Here is a 24022-nt window from a genome sequence, read left to right on the forward strand (position 1 = left end):
ACCTGTATATACCTTTTGACTCATCAATACCACTATTGAGCTGATTTCCTAAGATGGTCAGGGAAAAAGGAAAATAACATATATATTTTCAAATATTCATAGCAGCTCTTTTTATGATGGCAAAGAACTGGAAATTGAAAATATCCCTGGAAATTGAAGAACAAGTTGTGGCATATAATTATGATAGAGGACTACTGCACCATTAGAAATTATGAGCAGATTAATTTTGGAAAAAATGGAATTATGAAGTGAAACAAGCAGAACCAAAAGAACATTATACACAACAACACAAATTTTTTTTGAAGAATGATTTGTGTATGTTCACCTCCAGAAAAAGAAGTGACAAATAGAAATTAGTAAGACATAGTTTTAGATATACATATATCTTTTTGTCAAGTGATGCCTTCTCTAATGGGGGGAGAGAATCAATAGGGTATTTTAATATAACAAACAAATAAATTCATTTAAATAAAAATAATTCTATCATTCAAAAGTCATGGAGGTGGTGGAAGCAAGCCTTGGAGTAGAATGCTTAGTGCTTGGTAAAATATCAAAGATACCAAGGTCATACACTGCATACAAGGAATCTCCAGTTGTCCTGACTTTTATCTTGCCATTGGACTTTGATGACTTTGGAAGAAGGAGTAAAAGTGACCATTCTGCACAAATCTGCCTCACTAAAATCCAATTCATGTGCAAGTCATTACTCATCATGATGTCATTGGCCTTCTTCAAAAATGAAGAATAAAGAGCAACAAGTTCAAGAGCTGGAATTATCATATAAGGAAAGAGATCAACTTTTGGGTAGCATCTTAAAAAAACCCCAGAGCAGCAGAAAACATTGAAATTAAATCGAGGATAAGGATACTGGATGTCAGTTGCAAGCAGAGGAAACTGGTAAACTGGGGGTGATGGACCTCAACTGGAAGAGGTACCATGCTGAATGATGGGAAAGACAACTTTGTCCTTGCCTTTGTCTTCTGTGATAGCTCCACTCAAGGATGAAGTACAAGTTATGGAAACTTTATAGGTCTCTTGTATGAGGGAAAAGAGATGTTCATGGAAGAGGAGAAAGTTGATCATGTTGGTATTCTATAGGTATGACTATGATTTCTTTCTGTGCCTATTATTATGTTAAAAAAAAGTTCTATGCTGGATGCCTTATAATCTTAGTGTTTACAAGGATATTCTGTACTACCTCTGGGGAAATGCTTCATCCTGAAGGTTCTAGGTTTCATTGAATGGGACAAATGGGCCAGATATTGAAGTTCCCAGGTTACATCTCAATTGGAGTAATTGAACCAAAGAAATAAAAAGTCCCAAAGTATATCCTGATCCTCCATATAAGGAGGAAACATCTACCCTAACAGTTACACAAGTATCAGCTTAATTTTATAGGATGAAAAAACTAAACTTCTAAAATAATCACTACAGATTTATTTTTGTGCTGAGGGTAAAGTTGAGTTTAGATCCAGCTTCAGATTCTTACTAGCAGTATGACCATGGGCAAGTCACTTAACTCTGTGTGCCTCAGTTTTCTCACCTATAAAATGAGCTGGAGTAGGAAATGGCAAATCATTCCAGGATTTTTGCACCCAAAAAATCCCCAAATGGGACCATAAAGAGTTGAACAGGACTGAAAAACAACTAAACAACAATAAGAGATAGATAATATGACAGAACTATTAAGGAAATCAAATAACTTGAAGGTTTACTCTTGTCACTTTATAGTATCATAACATCAAAGACAAAGATGAAAGAGATTCTCAGAAATCATTTGGTCCAACCTTCTCATTTTGCAGCTGAAGAAACTTAGGACAAGAGAGTTTAGGTGGTTTGCTCAATCACACATGTGATTAGTATCAAAGCCAGGATTCAAACCCAGCTTCCCTGATTGCCAACCTGATATTCTTTTCCCCCTGAACTTTAATAAATGATGGAATTACAGAATACCAGAGCTGGGAGGGTCATGAGCACTCACCTAGTTCAACTCTTCTCTTTTACAAAGGCAGGGAAAGATGAATGGACTCATCTATATGTAATAAGGAGGTAAGAAGCCTGGAGTAGAATCTAGCTCTTTTAAAATCCCAGGACTGTTCTTTTAACTACATTTTTTTGCCTCTATACTCTGTTCCTCAGTTTCCTAATTTTTGAAACAAGGATATCTTAGAAATGATAGTGATGTAAAAAGAAAGGATAGTAATAAAAATTTAGAAAACAGGGCAACGATACTTGCTCAACCTTCTTTCAAGGGATAGTAGGAAAATGAGGAAATAATGGGCAAAGATTTAGGTAAGTATAATAGAATGGAAGATAGGGAAAAAAAATTGAAAAAGCATAATATATTATTTCCATTTACATAGTAAAGTCTATATTGCTATATTTTGCACACTAATAAAAAAATTCTCCTACATTTATTTTTCCAAGGGTGAAAAATCTAGTGGAGTAACTTCTTTAAATGACTGTACAGAATCACTCTGTGGCTGCTTGTCTATTTGAAATACAATTTCCCCTTTGGTATTTGACATTCACAAATTAAAGTACTAGGCCAGATGTTTAATTGCCCTAAATGGAGATTGTTAAATGATCAGCCTTTTTTTTTTGCCTTTCTTTTGTGGAACATTTTATCTCCTCCAATGTCATTGTTGATCATTAGTTTATTTCTGAACTGGGAACCATGAAGGGCCTTAAGAACACTTTTTAAAAATTGGTGGTGTTTATTCACAAAGGAGACTTCTAAAAAACTTTAATGTGCACATCTAAATTTTCAGTTCTCTTATGTCTGCTCCCATTTTCCTCTTGCTACACAATTAATTGACCGTATCTGCTGAACTCCTGTTCAACATTACAAAAATAAAACATTGAGACCAGTAAAGAAGTTTTAGGGAAAAATTGACCTCTATGAATCTTTCTCATTCCAACACTTTTCTGGTTACAAACAAAAGTGGGCAAACTTGTCTTCTTTTACTAGGGGATTAAAAAACAAAACAACCTCATCTCTATCTCTCTGAGTTTATCTTTGAAAGAGTACTTTAGTGTAAAATCAAGCTTGAGAAGAAACTTAGACCACTTATATCTAAGTTTTTTTAGGGGAAAAATGTCAATATTTCAAGATACAAATGAAATCTTTACAACACTATGAAATAACATTTCATTAAATGGCACTTGCTCACTAAGGGATCCATGAATTCCCAGTTAATTATAAATGTCTTTAGAAGACTTTGTCTCTTCTTTTTGTTCTAATTACTCTTCACCATATATTGTATTTATAAGATCAGAGTGAACCTCCATCCTTCTCCAAAATAGGGGCTGGGGAGGAAAGAGAGACAGAGAGAGAGAGAGAAGATGCAGAGAGAGAGAGAGAGACAGAGAGAGACAGAGACAGAGACAGAGAGACAGAGAGGCAGAGACAGAGAGTGAGAGAGAAATATTCAATACAATATTGGCACACAATCAAGTCTATGGTTTCTCTCTTTCCTTCCCTAAGTGTGGTTGATTCCTCTATGGAAGATACACTTTCAGAATGCATTGAAAACCAGCTTATCTTTGTCGGGAGATGAAATCCATTTTAAAAAGTTTACATAGCAAATAAATAAGATTTAAAGATAAGTGATACAATTTTACCAGACAGTGAGGTAGAGGAGAGCAGGAAGTGAAAAGGGAATAAGTAAATTTACCAACAGTGGTGACACTCAGAGAAACTGCAAAATTATGTTCTAGTAGCTCAGTCCTTAAGTGGGTAAGTGACCAGTTAAGGTCTATCCATTTGTGGTTATATTAAATGGTTTAGGGTAACATTGTCTTTTATTTTCAGTTATTTGGCTACTACTCATAGTATGTGCTTGTGGAAGTCAATGAATTTGACCCCCTCATTTGACATATGAAGAGGTTGACTATCAGAGCAGTTAGGTGACTTACCTAGGGTCATACAGCTTCTGAATGTCCTTCCCTCTGATTTAACTGGAAACCTTTTGTCAATAGTCAGATGGATGATGAATGTCTTATTTCACTGCAATTTCTGACTGAAACTCCTAAGACTCAGATCTGATTCAGTCTCACCCCACTATTATTAGCATAGTTGGTAGGTCTGGAATAAACTGATTAGACTATTGTTATAAGGAAATTAGCAGGAGCAGGAGCTACTGAAAAGGCAGAAGCAGGAAGGTTCCAAAATTCTGGAGAAAGATCAGGATGGTTGCTTCTTCTAACAGACAGTGAAGCAGGAAGGAGGTTGCGTTTTTGTCTAGTTCTGCCCCTTCTGGCACCTAATAGATGCTTAATAAATGCTTGTTTCCCTACTTCCTTTCTTCCTAAAGGGGGAAAAAACCCTAGACTAACTTTTATGGTAAGATAGAAGGTACCTAAAAGACCATCTAGATTAAGTCTCTCATTTTAAAGATAAGGAAACTGAGACCTAGGGAGATTGTGTCTTGCCCAAAGTCACACAGAAAGTATGTATCAGAGATTGGATTTGAATCCAGTTCCTTTGACTTCAGAGTCTGTATCCCTATCCCCCTTCCCCAATTATGCTAGGATATACCTATATGTCTCAAAATCTCAGAAGGGACAAAATCCAGATATTCCAGAAAGTCAAATGGGATATTGACCCTTTCAAAAATAAAAAAAATTCCAAGAATTACCCTCAAATAGAATTTAAAAGATAAGAAATGACCACTTGCTAGGGGAAGAAGTAAAAGGGATTATTGGTCAGGAATGGTTTAAAAATAATGGCCTTTGGGGTCCTCTTCCTTCTCTTAAATTTTGACATTTTCTCTCCTCATACTCTTAGATACTGTGATATATTATCTGATGATTGAGGTTTCATAGACAGCTAGATAGAACAGTGGATGAGTACTGGACTTAGATCCAGAAAAAACTGAGTTTAACTCCTACTACATTAGTTTCTTGACCCTAGGGAAGTCACAGCCTCTCATAGTTTCTTCATTTATAAAACAATGGTTCTTATCTCAAAACATTATTAAATGAGATGTAAAGCAAACTTTGCAAACATTAAAATGCCATAAAAACTTCTTCTTTGCTCTACCATTTTTCAGCTATTCTTTTATTAATCAATTTAAATGGATTTTGACTTCTCTTCATGCCTCTATCTAATCAGTGTTGTTGATTCTGATTTCTTATAGGTCTAATATATTTTTAAACATATTTAGTTTGTTTAAATGTTGATACAAATTTTAATAATAATTTTCTGACATTTTGCAATCCGTGCTCTCTCCTTTCCTTCTACTCCTCCTCCTCCCTTCCCAAGACAGCAGGTAATATGAAAAAGTACATGTGTGATTCTGTTTCCTTGGTAACTTTCACATTGATCCCTTCTTTCATCCTCCTTATTATGCCCCTCTGCTACTCAAAAAAATCCCAAGTGGTTCTGTACTGTTTACTGATGTTAGTTGTACAGGCATAGTCTTGCTACAATCTGGTTTCAATCTACATTTCCAGTCTTATATCATTTTCTTCTTTTCTACATACTTTACATTCCAGTCAAAGTAGATGACTTTCCATCTGTTATTCTCCCCTCTCCCACCCCCCTGCTTTTACTCATAATTTCCTTGATAACTGAACAGGAGCTCTTCTCTTCTCTGACTCCAAGCCTCTTTACATGTATCAAAATCCTTCTTTTCTTTTAAGGGACAACTTGATGAAATTTGACCTGATTCCCTTTCCCTAAGTTGATTTTTTTTTCATTTTTTTTTTCATTACATGGTATCTTTCCTTTCAGTAATATCACAATTATTTGTGTATATGCCTCTTCCCTCCCCACTCCCCACAGTAGATTGTAAACTACTTGAAAATAGGAACTGTGTGATATTCTTTTCTCTATCTATCTATCTACCGAATCTATCAGAATTCTTTGTACACATTGGATGCTTAATAAATGTTTAAAGTAACTCAAATAAACAAATTGTTTCTATTCTCTCTAACTAAAAAATCCTCACAGAGATAGAGATTTTTACAGTAAGGAGAGATTGAAAAAGATTTGACCTAGATCCCTGTCTTTAGAAAGTAGATATTGTTATTCTCATTTTACACATTAGGCAACTAATTTCCAAAAGGCCCAAGTGGTTTGCTAAGATCACATACACATTATCCTATAGATGATGGAGATAATAAATCCTTTGATGAGGTCCTCTTCACCTAAAATGAGGTAAGCAGTAGGGCTGGATAGTTTGAGACTTAAATCTCCATTTTCTTGTCTAAAATATTGGACTATTTGGAAGTGATGGCATGACACAGGACTAGCTCATAAAGACATCATTAATGCACTCTTCAAATGTAGAGGGTGATAAAAATGCTAAATGGAAAGAACCCATGTGACAAAGATGATTGCTTTTGCTACATGTCCTGATTTATTCAATTAGGCATTGGATTCATCTGGAAAACATCACCCCATATGTCAATTAAGAGAAAGCCACAACTCAGGGGAGCCCTGGGGGCAGCCCGAGACCCTAGAAAAAGAATGTGCTATAAATTGTGGGTCATGCATTATGTATTGGAGTCACTTCTTCCTCAATCCTTTAGGGATTAGAGTCTTACTGTAAGAGCATTTTAGGATCTCTAGGTGAACAAATTAAAACCTCCATCCCTGCTCTTGGGTTCTCTTAACAGACTATTTGATTTTCTCCTCTAGCTTATATATAGGTATCCCACAGATCTCAATGCTTTCACTTTACAGTTAGCCTCCACTCCCACTGCCAGCTTTTTAAAGCAATATAAAGTATATAGATGTGAAATAAATATTTCATCCATTTTTTCTCCTGAATCAATGATGCTACATTTGGGTTATTAGAAGATTCTGTTTCATTCATTTCTTCACAGAAATATGGCCTACAGAATGTAAATTTGAATTTTAGATGAAATTAAAATGATTTTTTCCTTATGTGAAATTTTTCTTTTTTCTTCCTTGCATCTTTGAGCCTATAAATGACTCTATTTTACCACAATTCCTAGAAATGACATAAGAATAGATTCTAAAAATAGGATCATTGTTTCCTTATGTATGTTATATAGTTTAAAAAGATTATAAAGTTTAGAAAGTTTGAATTTACCTTCTAGTCAATCATTTGTTACTCAACTTTGTTGGTAAGGAGAAGTGATGATGCTATATAGTTCTGTTGTTTTATCAAGATTGACAAACTGACAAATGAGTTGACTGACAGGCCAAAAAATGTTTTAGGTAGTACCAACAGATTGATGAAATGGGAATTGGTGGCAAGAGGTAATGATTTGTATTAATGATTAATCAAATTATAGTCACTTGTTTCCATGGAGCCATTCAGTGAGAAATTATTGATACAAAATATCAATGTGAAAGAAAGAATTGTGTTATTTTCCCTACATTCCCATCACATTAATAATTTACATGAATCACAATATAATTAATTTGGCCATAGCAATCAGTATCAGTTGTCAATGTAGCTAAAATAAATGATTAGTTGTGTTATGATGTGACCTCTCTGTATCCATTCAGAGAGGGAGTTTTAAACACAGAACAAAACTCAATATCTTAAGAACCACAGATTGGCATATTGTAGTTCTAGTTACCAAGTGCCTAAAGGGGGAAACTTTCAATAGATGAAGGGCAGGCTCAGCACATAGGGCAGCTAGGTGGAGCAATGGATGCCAGTTTCATTGCCCAGAAAACACCAAATGGATTCACAAAGAGTTGGATATAACTGAAAAATAACTGAACAAATGCAAATACTAAGCATGCAGATGTTAAACCCTAATTTATGGGCAATTGTATAAGGCACAACCTGAAGGTAAAGAAGGGTTGTGAATATCTTTTGAAGGTGCCACATCTGCCTCTAGAATAATTTAATTCTTGTCTTATCAAGGAAATAGAATGGATGATCCTTCCTGCTTTGGGAGGGGCTAGGATAAATTGTTATCCTCTAATTATCTAGGCTAAATTATCCTTCTCTGAATTGGGCTAACCATCTGTTAGGGAAAAGGTATTGGATTAGAAGTTTAGAGACCCGAGTTCTAGCTTTGCTCTGGTGTTGACTCCAACAGTAGTGGGACAGTCAACTGACTATGCTGGATTTCAATTTCCCCATCTATAAAATGAGAGGGCTGGACCAGTTGTCTTAGGTGTCTTGAAGAAATAATTTTCTATTTTCTATGCAAGTGGGTGGTAAAAGACTGACAAAGAACACTAAAAATTTTTAGTGAACACGAAACATGAAAGACAGAGAAAAATATTATTTTAATTTTGCAAAGTAAGCTCAAATTTTTGTTGAAATTAAGGTTTTTCTGATTGTTTTAAATCTTGTTGCCCAGGGTGTTTAAGAGGATTCCTACCCTTTACCTTGACTTTGAGGATGATGAACATTCTGGGGAAACAAATGAAATGATCTACCACTAACACTACAGTTCCTCACCCCCAAGATGAAAGAATGGAAGTTTCAAGTAGCTAGAGATAAGAATAAAAAGTTATTAACACCATTTCTCCTATAGAATCTCAATTCAAACCAACAAACAATCAAATACTATATAGAGGACATTGTGTTAGGGTCGGGGAATTTTCAGTCCTTTTCAGTTGTGTCTGACCTTTTGTGGTTTGGAGTTTTCTTGATAAAGATACCAGAGTAGTCTGCCATTTCTTTCTCTAGCTCATTTTACAGATAAGGACACTGAGGCAAATGGGTCTAAGTGGCTTGCCCAGGGTCACACAGCTGGTAAGCATCTGAGGCCAGGTTTGAACTCAGGAAGATGAGGTTCTGACTCTGGACCCAGCATTCTATCTACTGTGACGCCCAGGTGCCCTGGTTCTGGGAACACATTTTCCTAAAGACCTGCCCCTCTCCCCCCAGTGACGTGTGCCCTTCTAGGTAGTATAAAACAGGAGAGACAAGGGATACTCTGCCTTAGGACCAGAACCCGCCTTCTTTACTCATCAGTACTATGCTTCCTGCTTTCATTTCCTAAATGCTACTTCCTGCCTTCCTAAACCTTTCCCTGCCTAACATACTCCGTCTCACATGTCCTCCCTAGACTTGCAATAAGTCTCACTGACCTGCTCCGTTACCTTCTGGCCCCCTTCTTAGACCTAGTCCTGGCTCTTGTCCATCTGGGTCCCATGGCCACCTGTGCCTTGGTATGAAAGGTTGATGCAGACAGAGGAGAAGACAGGAAATAAAACTGAGGAAAAAACCCAGGGGAGGGTAACTTCCAACCCTTTAACTACCCAACTGCCCTATTTAATACAGTTTAATATATAGTGTCCAAGGGCTTGATTTTGTGCACTGATGGTGTTTTCAAGTTGGCAAACTCATTTTCTTTCTACTGGCTTGGACAAGGCAATGAAGGAGAAAGCAAAAGGTGGGGGATAATGTCAATGGGTTCTGATTTCTATATCAAAGATGCCCAGAATAAATCACTTCTTTGTATCTTAGAACAGTCGAAAGGGGGTTCTGGCATCTGGGGTTTGGTACATGATGCTGCTTCCATTGACCGCTTCAACCCTTAAATCCAGCAATTACTTTTCCAGCCACAAACATAAAGCAGGGGGTAAATTGCAAACAAAAGTGAGCACAAAGACAACATTTATGTAACACTTAAGGGCCATCATTAGTCAGCAAGTATTTATTAAGCACCTGGCTAGGATCCAGGCAGTGTGCTAAGCTCTGAGGATGCAAAGGAAGGCAAAACAACAACAACAACAACAAATGGACCCTGAACTCAAGGAAAAAGTTCACAGTCTAATGGGGGAGACAACATGCAAACTGTTATGTACAGATAACATATATAAAGTATCACATTGGAGGCAAGCTTAGAGAGAAGGAGCTAAGATGAAGGAGGCTTGGGAAAGGCCTCTTGAAAAAGGTGGGACTTTAAGACTTTAAGGAAGCCAGGGAAGCTAGCAAAGGACTGTACTGATCTTGTGCTGTGTGACATTAATGACGACTCTGTGAAGCAGGTGCTATTATTTTCCCTTTTTTACATGAAAGGAAACTGAGGCCTAGAAAAGCCAAGTGACTCGTGTGCCTGAGTATATCTGAGATAGAATTCAAACCCACCTCTTCCCTGATTCTAGGGGCAAGTCCTATCCACTGTGAGAGTCGTCAGCTATTATTTACTAAGTCCATACTGTGCACTAGGCACAGCGCTAAGCTAATAGTTAGAAAAGGCCTGGACCTACTGTCATCTCTGTAGTTAGTCATAGACTGGGGCCTTGCATGGTCATAAAGAAAGGCAGGAAGCTGCCATAGGCACACTCCAGCTCAGCTGAATAGCATCCTTGAGTGGGTGCTTGTGAGTAGTTAGGCATCCATTTAGAGCTGCTATTCAGCAGATATGGAATGTGATTTAAAAAGCTCTCTGTCTTTCTTTACCACAGAAGGCTGTGGGACCGTGGACAAGGCACTAAATAAACTCTCAGTGCCTCGAGTCTAGACAGTTCTCTCAGAGAAGGCAAGATACAGAACTGGTGCTGGTCACCTCAAAATCATTCGATAGTTATGTGACATTTACAAATTGCCTTCCCTCCCTCCCTCCCTCCTCCCTCCCTTCCTCTCTCTCTCTCTCTCTCTCTCTCTCTCTCTCTCTCTCTCTCTCTCTCTCTCTCTCTCTCTCTCTCTCTCTTCCTTTCTTTCTCTCTTTCTCTCTCTCTCTCTCTCTCTCTCTTTCCCTTCCTTCCTTCCTTCCTTCCTTTCTTCCTTCCTTCCTTCCTTCCTTCCTTCCTTCCTTCCTTCCTTCCTTCCTTCCTTCCTTCCTTCCTTCCTTCCTTCCTTCCTTCCTTCCTTCCTTCCTTCCATATTTCTGTAAATTTAAACTTCAGTTTTCATGGATGGAAAAGAAAGTAAATATACTTCTTTAGCCTTGTTCTCTGAAGTTGATTTAAAAAATTCAATGGAAAGATGGCTCTTATCACCCATCAAAGAAATGCTCAGAGACTATTCTAAGCCCGCATGTCATGTCTGACATGAACTCTGTGATATGGAAGGTGCCACTCATAAAAGCTTTTCCTTACTCCTATACAACCTTTGATACAGTATTCCTTCCTTCTCTGAAAGAAGCACTAGGAGGAAGAAGCACTGGACAGGCCCCAGCCATTAGATGCTGTTTACTGTTTCCCCCAATTCCCAGCGTCATTACTGCTGCTCATAGGCTCCCCACCATGATAACAATCTGTCCTGTGGCTGGATGTCTAATGAGGCCAAATGAGAGGTGGCAGAATAGGCTTGTTTTTGCAGAAGAGGATGTGAGTCCATGGAAGGAGGGCTGCAGTGCTGTTAACTGAAGTTCCCAGGAATGTCTGACGTGGGACCATCGCAGGTTATTTAATTTTGAGTCCAAGCCAGGGTTCCAGGCATGAAGTCCTACATGAGCCCCTACTGAGGAGATTAAGATCACAGGATGTGGGGGACAGGCTGGCTAAGCTAGGCAGCCGTAAACGACGGAGAGTGCTAAAGACAAAAAAGGGAGTGTTTGTCTCAGCTATGACATTAGGCTCCGTTGTTTATGCCCTTGGCTGCCGTGGCGGAGGTCTACTTAGATTTCCAAATCCAGTAACTTTCTCCTCAGGCTGGTAGATGCTGGCAATTCTGAATGGAGACTAAGCCCTGGGAGAATAGGAAGGGGAGACAGATTCAAAGAGGGAAAAAATTGCTGCTTATGATTTATCAGTCTGGTCAGTGAATTACGATTCACCTGTAAATTAGTTTAACTCTGAGGGAGTTCTGATCACTTCTTGGCCTCATTCTTTATGGTGGATTGTTAATTCAATGAGCCATCAACTAACTGAAATAAAGGGTAAAGAGAAGGGGAAAACCCCTCTTCTTTATAAATGCATATAATAAGTCTTGATACAGAGAGTTAATATTGAAAATGAGCTTCAGGACAGCCTTTAAATATATAAATTGATAATGTGGTAGATTTGAATGTATGTGGTATACAGCATTTTAGTTAAGAAAAACCATGTAGTAGTGGATGGTGATAAGGAAGAATGAGCATTTATGTAGGCCCTATTATGGGCTAGGCCCTCTTAAAAATTATTTTTTATTTTTTCCCAGATTACATGTTTATATAACCTTTCATAATCATTTTCTGACATTTTGTGATCTGTGTTCTCCCTGCCTCCCAAGATGGCAGCTAATAACATATAGATTGTATATGTGCTATCACAAGACATATTTCCATATTTGCCATGTGGTGAAACAAGACACATATTACTTACACTTGAAAAAAATAAATGGAAGGAATAAATTGAAGAATGGTACACTTCCATCTATACTCAGATACCATCAGTTCTTTCTATGGTAGTAGAAAGCCTTTTTCACCATGAGTCCCTTGGCACCATCCTGCATGGCATGCTAAGCATTTCTACAAATATTCTTTCATTTGCTCTATCTTCATAACAACTCTGGGAGGTAGGTGCTATTATTATCCCTATTTTACAAATGAGGAAATTGAGGCAAACAGAGGTTAAATGACTTGCCCAGGATCATAGATAGTGAATGCCACAGGCTGGATTTGAACTTAGGTCTTCCCCACTCTAGACCCAGTGATCTATCTACAGTGTCACCAGATGCCTTATAAAGTGCCGAATTTCAATTAGGAAGACTTAGGTCTGTGGTGGTGAATCTATGGCACACATGCCAGAGGGGGCACTCAGAGTCTTCTCTGTGGGCACACTGTTGCCCCAGCACAGAATCCACCAAAGCTTGTTACTAGAAAGCCAGAGGGATGCAGGGCCAGGCTTCTCCCCTCCCCTTGGCTTGAGGCCATTTCTCATATCACTTGTCCCTCTAAAAGGTCTGTCATCACTGACCGAGGTTCACATCCTACCCTCAACACTCACCATACCTGTCACTAGGAGCACATTATTTAAACTAAGCCTCTCTCTGGTCCTCAATACTTCTCATATATAAAAATAAGATAATAGTACAACAACAAGTATTTACTAAGTGCCCTCTATGTACCAGACAACTACCTTATAGGGTTGTCATGGGGTTCTAATAAGGTAATACTTGTAAAGAATAGATTTTAAATTGTGATGTAAATGTCAGTTATTATATTAATGAGGGAGTTGGACTGTTACTAGTTACTAATCAATTCAGTTCAATTTTGATTCAGCAAACATATATTAGGTGCCAATTATATGCAGAAAAGAAAAATGATGCACCATTCATTGGTCCTTGAGGAGCTAGTATTCCAATATAAGATTTAAGATGTGCACAAATAAAAATGATATAAAGTATAGTCTATTTGGGACAAAAAAGAATTCTAGACATGATGTTCTTTGTGACATTCCAGGAGTTTTGCACTTTTTTTTTTGGTATCATGGGCTGTCCTTGCAGTCTGAGGAAACCTATGAGCCCATTCTCAGAATCATATTTTTAAATGCATAAAATAAAACATAGAATTTGAGAGAAAACCAATTATCTTGAAATATAGCAATCAAAACAAAAAATCGTTCAAGTACCCTTAATTTAGGAAAAATAACATGGAAAGGATTCTTCAACTATTTATGGGGGCTTGTGATGTTTGACTCTTTTTATTTCTATGGTGCTATTTGACTCTTTGTTATTTTATATACTGCACAGAAGCTGGGGTTGTAGATCAGTTCTGAAGGCATTATTATCATGTGTAAAGAAGACCAATAACTAGAAGCTGACTGTCGTATCTCAGAGACTGTCTAGAGGATTCTTTTTTTTTTTAAATATCTTTTATTTGATCATTTCCAAGCATTATTCGTTAAAGATCATTTTCTTTTCCTCCCCCCCACCCCCCATAGCCGACGCGTAAGTCCACTGGGCATTAGATGTTTTCTTGATTTGAACCCATTGCTTTGTTGATAGTATTTGCACTAGAGTGTTCATTTAGAGTCTGTCCTCTGTCATGTCCCTAGAGGATTCTTTAACATATAATTTCTACAAGAAACTAACAAGCCAGAAACTCATTTTGATCCATCTGTAATATTTGATCTCAGGCTATCCATTCTAGTAGCCTTTTTTAAGCATCCAGAATTTGTCAGGCAGAGAACAAACATTTATTAAGCACCTAATAAAGCCAGGCACTATGCAAAGCTCTGGGGATACAAATACAAATAAAAAATAGTGCCTTCAAGGAGCTTACAATTTAATGTGGGAAGATAACATACAAAAGACAAAAGGAAGCTGAAAAAGATGGGAAAATGGAGAAGATATCTCACACAGGGAAATTCAAAGAAATCCAAAAAGCTAGCTGGTGGGAAAAGGGGAGTCAGTTAATAAACATTTATTAAACACCTACCCTGTGTCAGGTACTGTGCTAAGCACTGATGATACAATGAAAGGTCAAGGACAGTTCTTACTCTCAAGGAGCTCATGCTTTAATGGGGAAGATATCAAATAATTCCATGCAACAAGATATACAAAGGAGAAACTGGAGATAATCAATAGAAGGCACTAGCATTTAGATATAGGAAAAGTTTCATCTAGAAGATAGGATTTTAGCTGGAACTTGAAGGTATCCAAGAAGGAAGGAGGGGAGAGAGGAAGGAAGGAAGGAGGAAAGAAAGCAAGGAAGGAGGGAGGGAAGGAAGGAAGGAGGAAGGAAGGAAGAAAGGAAGGAGAGAGGGAAGAAAGAAAGGAAAGAGGCAATCAAGATAATATATTGGATCCATGGAACCCAATTATGTTCTTATTCTCTTTATTAACTTTCCTCTCTACTTTTCAAGACTCTTCATCTCCAGGCTAAACATCACACTACAAGGGGATCCATTTTGCTTAACTTTGGGGTGTGGTGGAAAGATTCTCCTCAGTGGATCTTTTTACCTAACTTCAAAAACTGTTCATTTGTGTGTGTGTGTGCATGTGTGCGTGTGTGCGTGTGTGCGTTTGTGTGTGTGTGTGTGTGTGTGTGTGTGTTTGAGTGCAGGATTCCTTTTTCTGAATCCTTAAGAAGAGTGCATTCTCCTTTTCTTAGTCTGAGTTAAATTAACTTTCTCTCATTTACCTGAGAAGTCTAATTTCATTAATCCTAATATTCTTTTGCATGGAACTCAATTATGTCTTTGAATACTTCACCAAGATACCCTTCTTTATTTTTCCTATTTAAACTAAGAACCAGAGGGTTTTTTTAATCCCTCAGAGAAGAAAACATCTCTGTGTATTATTCACACTTATTTGCTTCAATCAGTAACACATGCAGAAAATCCCACACATTCAAGCAAGCATTTACAATAGTGGTGGTGGTAGTGGTAATTTATAACATTATCTTTAAGAACCTCTATATGTATCTTGAATGCATGTGGTTTGCCCATGAGTCTATATGTGTCTCAACCAATCCTGCCATAAATGTTTTTGGTGGGATTTTGGTCTCTTTGCATTTGTTCTTGATGATTTTAAATTATATTCCCTCTTTTAGCAGTGACAGCAGAGACATGAAATGGAAACTTTGCAGTGTTTTGTTCTTGGAAGGAATAAAATATTTTGGAAAGTGAAGGAGAAGTAGTAGAGAGGAAAAATACTAGACCTGGGTTTGAATTCTGCCTTCAATACTTCATAGTTGTGTGATCCCAGGTAAGTAATAAGCTCTCTCATCTGCATTGTAGAAACATGCTCATCTAGCCTTGGTTTGGAAAACTTGATATCTATAATGAGGTAATAAGTTGAATCATAATTTCATAGAATTTTATAGATTTGGAAAGCTTTAGTTTTTTTTGGGGGGGGGGCAAAACTATGGCATTTCTTAAGGTCATACAGTTTGAAAGTGGTAGAAGTAGGACTAGAATCCAGAATTAACTAGAATTAACCTCTTAGTCTAATGTTATTTCTTCTACATCACACTAATCAGAAGTTTGCTCTCTCAAGTTTGTTTTTTCTTTGTGATTTTATTTAATCAGTATGTCTCAAGACAGCTTATGTAGTTTCCAATCTTGAGTTTTTAATATCTTACATAGCCAGCAAGAGAGTCAGACCATTCTCTAGTATGCTACTCCTATACAAAATTTAAAAAATGCCTGTGTAATAAACTGCTATAGAAGACTTTTTAACCGAACTTTCCTTCTGTCTAATAGTGTCCTTGTCATATCGTCTGCCTTTCTTTTTTATTTCTTTTCATGTGCTGCTTCTTCCATAGTTAGTAAGTAGCTACATAGTCAATGTCGAGTAATCTCTTCCAGATTCTCCAGAATGAAAATTTCACTCGAATTTCCATTGCGTTGTTTGTTGTAATGGGGCATTAGGTTTTCCTCAAGTAGTGACTGGTTAACCTGTTTCCTTATAAATTGTTAAATACTTAATTCCTGCCTAGAAAGTATGTTTAAGTGTCAAATAATAGAGAGTCAAGGATTATCTTGGCATTTTAATCATATCATTTCTAAATCCAAATATTCCCTCATTAAGTCTACCTCTCCATTGAGAGAGAATATGGGATGTGCTTGATGTTCATTACTCCTAGCATGTTCTGCTAAAATATCGTTCTCAAGTGATTCCTATTAGGAACTTATATTTAGTTAAGTCTAACAAATTTCACAGTCAGTCCATTTTTACACAGACAAAATTTAGATATTTCATTTGGAATCTTTTGGTTTATCCATTTTTCTTCCAAGTTAAATTAAGCCTCATGCTTTTGGGTTTTTTTTTATTGATTTCCTCTTTGTTGATAGACATTTACCAAGTGATCCATAGAAAACCTCAGCGGAATTACATACATGGTCTCTATATAGAAGCTGTTATCAATCAATACAAGTTCAGCTTGAATTATTTTTCATAATGCCTGCAGTTGCCCTTGCTAATATGGAGCAAGGAAGGGATACATTGAGAATTTTATTTTGGTATTTCCTCTTCTTCAGGGAATTGCGCCAATGAATCAATCTTTGGGGATGGTGAGGTAGGGGTGGGGAGATGCTGGCTTCACCATTTATTTGTAACAGAAGGAAAATAAGCTTTGATTTATAGATATAGTGTTAGAAAAATAGATGAGTGTACCCACTGTTAACTATCAGTTTCTATGGTTTCTGCTTCTCAATAATAATGATGATAAATCATAAAGGACAGGAAAAAAGCAAATAAAAAAAGAAATATAGGTCTGGACTAAATAAGCAAGCTGGGGACCATGATGTCATTATTTCAGGATCCATTTACTCTACCAGATATATCTCCCATCTATTGTGAGCTACTTTGGGAACATGTTGGATAGAGAACATCTGATGTTAGCTTTGCATAAGCATCCCTGTCTTTGGCACTACACATGAATCCAATACAAGAATTCCAAAGCAAGAAAGGAAAACTTCCAATGGCAGCTGAGTGAAAGATATAGACTTAAAAAATTGCAATGATTTTTCATATTTGACTAAAGCCTGAGCAGTAGTTACTTTCTGAGAGTTTGGGGAGTTAGTGGTCAAGTGGTTTGCTCTCTATATAGTATAAGAAAGGAAGGGTGGTATTTAGCAGGAAGATGTTCATAGGATCATAAATTGGAATGGAACCATAGAGATTATCTAGTCCAACCTTCTCATTTTACAGATGGGAAACTGGAAGTCAGAGAGGTAAGGCGAATTACCCCAGGATCCAACAGGTTGTGGGTAGTAGAGGTAGAATTTACAGGCAGATTCTCTGACTCCAAATTCCTACTACTTTTCATTGGTGCCATTCTGCCTTTAAGAATAAAGGGTGTATTTCTTAGATAAAAACTACTGTCCATGTTCTGAGGTTGTGGATGAGTAGATGGTGAAAGCAAAGAAATATGCTTTTTTTTAAATCAATTATTCAGTCCAATACCATTAGGAAGGGAAAATGTCCGAAGGCCATGGCATTTAAGACTTTGAGTTCTCATCTTTGCTGGTATTTGCTTCCTCTTTCTTTTTTGCTTATCTTCTGTTCTTTCTCCATGGCTAGAGGGGAGAAGGAAAGAAGAGAAAATTAAGTTTTTCTGTTGTTAATCAAACACACAATCCATTCAGCTAGTTATAACTATTATATTGTGACCCAGACATTGTACAGATCAAATTAAATAGACAGCTGCTTTCAAGAAACTTTCTATTTAAAACAGTTGACACTAGCTTAAAAAGACATGAAGGTTATAGAGATAACAGGCCTGACTGATTTCAAATAAATATATGCATTAAATTATTTTCATAGTATTAAGAAAATTGGGGAAAGGAGGGCTAGTCATATGACTCATATTATTGACAATTATTCTCACCCATTGATCTTGGTTGACTATCTAGTCTGAGAGTTATTTCCTATATTTTGGTTGATTGACTTTTGATCACTGAGTTAATTAGCATCACTGTCAGAGGGAGAGCATGAAAAACAAACTGGACAGAAACAGAAGAGGCAGGATAATATAGTGGAAAGAACCTTGATAAAGGTCTTAGAACAGTTGGCCTCTGTTTCACCTCTGCTGCTTTAATTTGTGGATTTGAACAAGTCATTCAACCTCTAAGCTGGTTTCCTTATAAGGAAAATGGCCATAATTCTTGTTTTGCTTCATAGGGGAATTTCTTGGGTGAAATGAAATAATATGTATGATACCGCTTGGAAAAATAAAGCACTTTACATGGATATGGATTACTTTGGTGAACTCTCCATCCCTAGAAGTACTTAAGCAGAATCTACATGATTATCTTATTGTGTAGGGCAGTGATGGCAAACCTTTTAGAGATGGAGTACCAGGTCCATCTAGACCCCATCCCCCAGACCAAGTGCTGTGCCTGCCTCCCCAACTTATTCCACACAGGAGAGGGAGAAAGTACTCCCATTGGGCTGCTGAGCAGAGGGATGGTGGATGTGAAAAAATGTCATCAGTCATGTGGGGAGTGGAACAGCTCTGCTGAGTCCCTCTGCCTTTCTAGTAATGAACTCTGGGGGTGGGGAAGGTTACTGAGAGCTCTCTGTGTGCCATCTTTGGCACCTATGCCATTGGTTCATCATCACTGTTATAGGGTATTTTTGGTAGGTGAGGTTGAACTAAAAAGTATAAAAATTCGTTCCCACTCAAAGGTTCTATGATTTTGTTTTATGTTCCCTTGGGTTCTCTCTAAGGGGACAAATACATCAACCAAGCATAAATTTGAGAATAAGACTTTTGGATTGCTTATTGATTTAAACATGCTATACTGAACCTCCTTTCCACATTCATCTTCCCTTCTCAAATAGATAATTAAGACATGACAATATTAAATCATTCTACTTTTTGGTATGAGATTAGGCAAGGTTCAAGAAATCAGATATCCAAGTGGATTTGAATATATATCAGTAGTGTATTTCCCAATTTGACTTGCTTAGAGCAAAGGCTATGCATTTGCCCTTTTGAACTTTAGCCTTTGGGACCAACCTTTTTGCCCTTGATTTCTGGAAAACTTCAAATGAATGCACTTCCCAAATGCTGCTGTACAAGATGAGTATCCATATTTGTAGACAGTGGGGCACAGAGAGTAGAGACAGGACTGAAGAGCTAGAAGACCTATTCACTAGACTATTTCATAGTCTCTTATATTGGAGAATATCTATTATTTTATGAAGGAATTGAAGCACAGGAAGGGGGTGGGGGAAAGGGGATGGGTGAAAGGAGATGGGGGGGAGATCTATGAAAAGGGAGTCTGTTTACTTTTCTGAGGTATATTCTTTTATGAACAAGCTCTTTAATCTACTAGGATCTTTTTGATGATTCTTGCTCCTAGATCTATCTGGGTTACAATCTCCTTGGGTAGGAAAGACTTACAAGTTGAATTCCACTTGAGAGAAATGCTACTTTTGACCTTGAATGCCTCAGCTAGGAGTTTTGAATAAACTTATTGCCTTTTCTGTGTGTCCCAGAAAAAAATTTTTTTTCTGACAGGTAAGGAGAACCAGCTGCTAATTTTTTGGATGTAGAATGATCTGGTTTGAAGCAGTGTTCATGAGTAGAAAGAAAAGGAAAAGGATAAACTCCTTGTGTTCCGGAAATGTTTCATTTTTCTCCATAACCCAGTACTTGAAAAAATGCCTTGAATACTATCGGTGTCTAATGTTTATTCATATTATCAAAAACCTAGAAATGGGGTGTATTGGGTTGGTTAGGAAGGACTAGCATCTCTGGTGTGAGGGCTGCCCAGCCACCTTTGGTGTTCACCTTCCATCCAGCTCTCATCTGTGACTCCAAGAAGTGATAAAACTATTTTGGCAGATGGGTTAAACCAGGTTGAGAGTTGTGGAAAATTAATATTAATATATATCTCTATTTGGCTCCCAAAATAACCTTTTGATTTTAAAGCAAAAAAAAAATTAACTTAGGACTGAAGCTAGGAACTGTTTTTTCCCCTCCACTCTAACACACAGTGTTAGAGTACTCCTGGCTGAATGCAGTTATTACTTCAGTTTCATCATTTAACAAGTGTTTATTAAATTACTAAACTTTTATGCTAAACACTGTGAGGGAGAAAAAGGAAGCAAAAATCATGATCCTTGCTTTTAAGCTTAGAATGGTCCAGATGAGTCAAACATATGACCCACACAAGTAGAATTCAATCCATAATACTAACTGATTGTGGCCTGAACCAGATAAAAACATAATTGGAAAATACCAATTTTTGGTATTTTCCAAAAAAACCAAAATAAATAAGAAAGAATACAATAAAATATAGATAACTTTACATTTTAAATGAAGACAATGGGTGACCTACAGGGATCTTTATGAATGATTTAAGGGCTTCCATTTCTATTTGATTTGACACCACTGTAAGTTAAGATAATATAGTTAATAATGTAATCAAAGTCATGAGATAAAGTGATATGCTACAGATGATTAGAATAACAAAAAAAAATCAGAGAAAGGAGAAGGTTGTGGGCTAAAGTGGTTGAGGATGGCTTCATGGAAGAAATAGAGCTAGAGGTGAGCCTTGAGGGATGTATTAGACTTGAGAAGATGGAGAGAAAACATTCAGACTCCTACCTATCTTTTCAGTTTTATCACTTCATGCCCTCTCTGTTCTTGTTTAACTGATATTTCAGCTATTACTTGTTTGTGACAGACATTCTGACCTCTGCATCAAAGCCTTGTCAAGGTTGTCTCCCACTTCTGTAATGTATACTGTCTTTACCTCCATATATTAGGATTACAACTTTTCTTCAAAGCTCTGTTCAGGTATTGCCTTCTACATGAAGCCATCTGTGATCCCTCCTTCCCTACAAATTGCTAATGTTATCTTGAAAAAACAAAACCCCAACCCCTTTTCTTTCCATCCTTAGAACCAATCCTGAATATTGGTTGCAAGGCAGAAGAGTAGTAAGGGCTAGACAATGGGAGTTAAGTGACTTGCCCAGGGTCACACATCTAGGAAGTATCTGAGATCAGATTAGAACCCAACATCTCTCATCCCTAAGTCTGGCTCTTTATCTACTGAACCACCTAGCTGCCCCCTGTATTTACTTTTCCATATACATATTGTATGCTACCCATTATAATCTTTGGAGCATGGACTTTTTTTTTGTCTCTTCTAGAATTGAGCACAGTGCCTCAATCACTGTAGGTACTGCAATATAGGGTATTTTGGGGATGGGATTAGATCTGAAAATGTGGGTCCAATATCAGAAGAATAAACTTTGGGAAAGCTATCTGTTGACTGATAGGCTCAGTCCAGGCAAAGCCTGCACTGAAGTAAAAAAACACAGTCCAGGTTATAAATGATAGATTTACTATTCTAGGGAAGGTGGAAAAGGGATTTTGTATAAATCTCTACTAAGAATAACTACCTAAAACCCCTCCAGATCTTAAATGCTCTGTCACCAGGAGTCTTCTTGGATTCAAACTACTCTGAACTGCTTAGCTCTCTAAAGACCCAGACCCTAAAGTAAATAGACCTTTACTAACCCAAACCAACCCTCCCCCCCCTTTAGGTGATATTAGAGGTAGTGGATTTGGCAGTTAGGCAGGGCAGGGCTCAGAAAGAGGTCCTGGATCCAAATGGATCCCAGACTAAATCTCATGGACAGATGGCCCAGACAGTTCAGGATCACACCAGGAAGCTCTGTGGTCATCAATCCATTCAGCAGGGAGGCAGGTAAGATGGAGAAGCCCAGATTGGGAACACCCAGAAAGGAAAGACAGCTAGTCCCCTCCATCTAAACCAGAGAGAAAAAGCCAGCACAAGATCCAACTGTTCCTTAGCAACAGCTTAACTCCCCTTATAGAATCCCAGAATTCTTACTCTGCTGTCCCATGTCTCCCTCTGCCCTCTGCAGACACACACTTTCCTCCTTAACTTTAACTCTTCCTTATAACAGTCCTTGAATGTCTATTGAATTAAAACATTGACTGTAGATGTAAACAGTAACAGAAAGACAGATGAGACTAAGTAGGCATGCTTATGACATCATGGAAAGTGTCTGACCAAAGTGAAAATATTACACTAGAGGAGTGGGAAATAAACTGACTTTCTGAGCTAACATACCTTGCCTCAGGCATTTATGTAGCTTCTTGAAATTCTTTTACTTTATCTTCCTGCACTGATTGAGCAAATTCATTTGAAACAGTTTAATAAAATTGGAAATGCATAGTGCAGACTGTGGCTCCATCTCAGACTCTGACAAATTGCATTTGGAGAAGATGAAGTCAAAAGCTGTAATGAGAAAGGAGGATTCATATGTAGTCTAACCAGGGTGAGAAGAGAGTCAAGGTCTGTTCCCAAATAGATAGCTGAAGGATTAGAAGCAGTTGGTAAGACTCCTGTGGATTTTTTTTTTTAACCCTTTCCTTCTATCTTAGAATTAAGCACGAGAATAATGCCTAGGCAATTGAGATTAAGTGATTTGCCAATGGTCATAGCTAGGAAACATTTGAGGTCAAAATTGAATTTAGAACCACTTTTCCCTAGGTCTAGCTCTCTATCCATTGGGCTACCTAGCTACCCCAATAGGTGCCTAATGTCAAGGTGGGCAGCTAGATGTTATAGCAGATAGTCTGGAGACAAGAAAGACTCCTCTTGCAGATTTAAAATCTGGTCTCAGATAATTATTAGCTGTGTAACTCTGGAAGGTCATTTATAACCCTGTTTTCTTGTTTCCTCATCAGTAAAATGATCTGGAGAAGGAAATGGCAAACCACTACAGTATCTGTGTCAAGAAAACCCTGAATGGAACCACAAAGAATCCAACACTACTTAAAAATAACTAAACAACAACAAATATCAAGGTGCCATGCATCAATTTCCCAATATGACCTTTTGGACTTTTTGAGACAGAATGATGATTTTTAAAAATTGTTGTCCTAGAAAACTCCCTCTGTTAGAGTTTACTAAGTTTATGCTGATGGTCTGGACCATTTTGGCTTACAACAAAATAGAGGTGAATTAATTGTATGTGATATTAGGGAGGAGGTGTGGCCAAATGAAAGGCAGGGAAAGAGCATTTGCCAAAAAATTACTATTGACAATCAACAAATACAAACACTTCAATATAGAATGAAAAAAAAGGGCATAATATGAAATTGCGATCTCCTGTTAGACAGTTTGTTTTTAAGTGCATATTAAATGTAACAAGATAGTAAAAAGATGTTTGCATCTCTTTGAGTTTCTTTTTTATTTTCTTTTATGTATTTTAAACATTGTCTTAATTTTTTTATATCTATCACCACCCACTCACTTCCCCCTTTCAAAATAGGACCCCTCTTTTGTAAAAAATAAGTACCATCAAGCAAAACAAATCAATAATACATTAGTTATGTCTGGAAATGAGTCTCATTCTGCTTTGTGCATTCAGCTGAGCATTGCTTTGATCAGAGTTCTGAAGTCTTGCAAAATTATTCTTTTTTTTTTAACAATATTGTGTTTATTGTATAAATTTGTCCTCTTTTCATTTTACTTTGCATCAGTTCACTCATGCATCTAACCAAGTGTCTTTGAATTGGTCATATCTGTCATTCCTGGTTGCACAATAATATTCAATTTTATGCCACAATTCATTCTGCCATTTTCCAATTGACGAGTACCTATTTTGTTCCTAGTTCTTTGCTACAACAAAAAGCATTGCCATAAGACATTTTTTTTTAAAAAGATATACATGTTTCTCTCTTTGGAGTATTTATGGAGACTATATGC

General features: G+C 37.3%; 1 long non-coding RNA gene across 1 annotated transcript; it reads left to right on the forward strand.

The window, feature by feature from the left end:
* The first annotated feature begins 1564 nt into the window (after positions 1 to 1564).
* On the forward strand, positions 1565 to 23468 carry LOC103094588 (uncharacterized). Its single transcript, XR_460504.2, has 3 exons — positions 1565 to 2049; positions 15370 to 15524; positions 22999 to 23468. It is a non-coding gene; the product is annotated as an uncharacterized LOC103094588 (long non-coding RNA).
* The last annotated feature ends 554 nt before the right edge of the window (positions 23469 to 24022 follow it).

Source organism: Monodelphis domestica, chromosome 1, assembly GCF_027887165.1.
Source record: "Monodelphis domestica isolate mMonDom1 chromosome 1, mMonDom1.pri, whole genome shotgun sequence".
Classification (NCBI taxonomy): Eukaryota; Metazoa; Chordata; class Mammalia; order Didelphimorphia; family Didelphidae; genus Monodelphis; species Monodelphis domestica.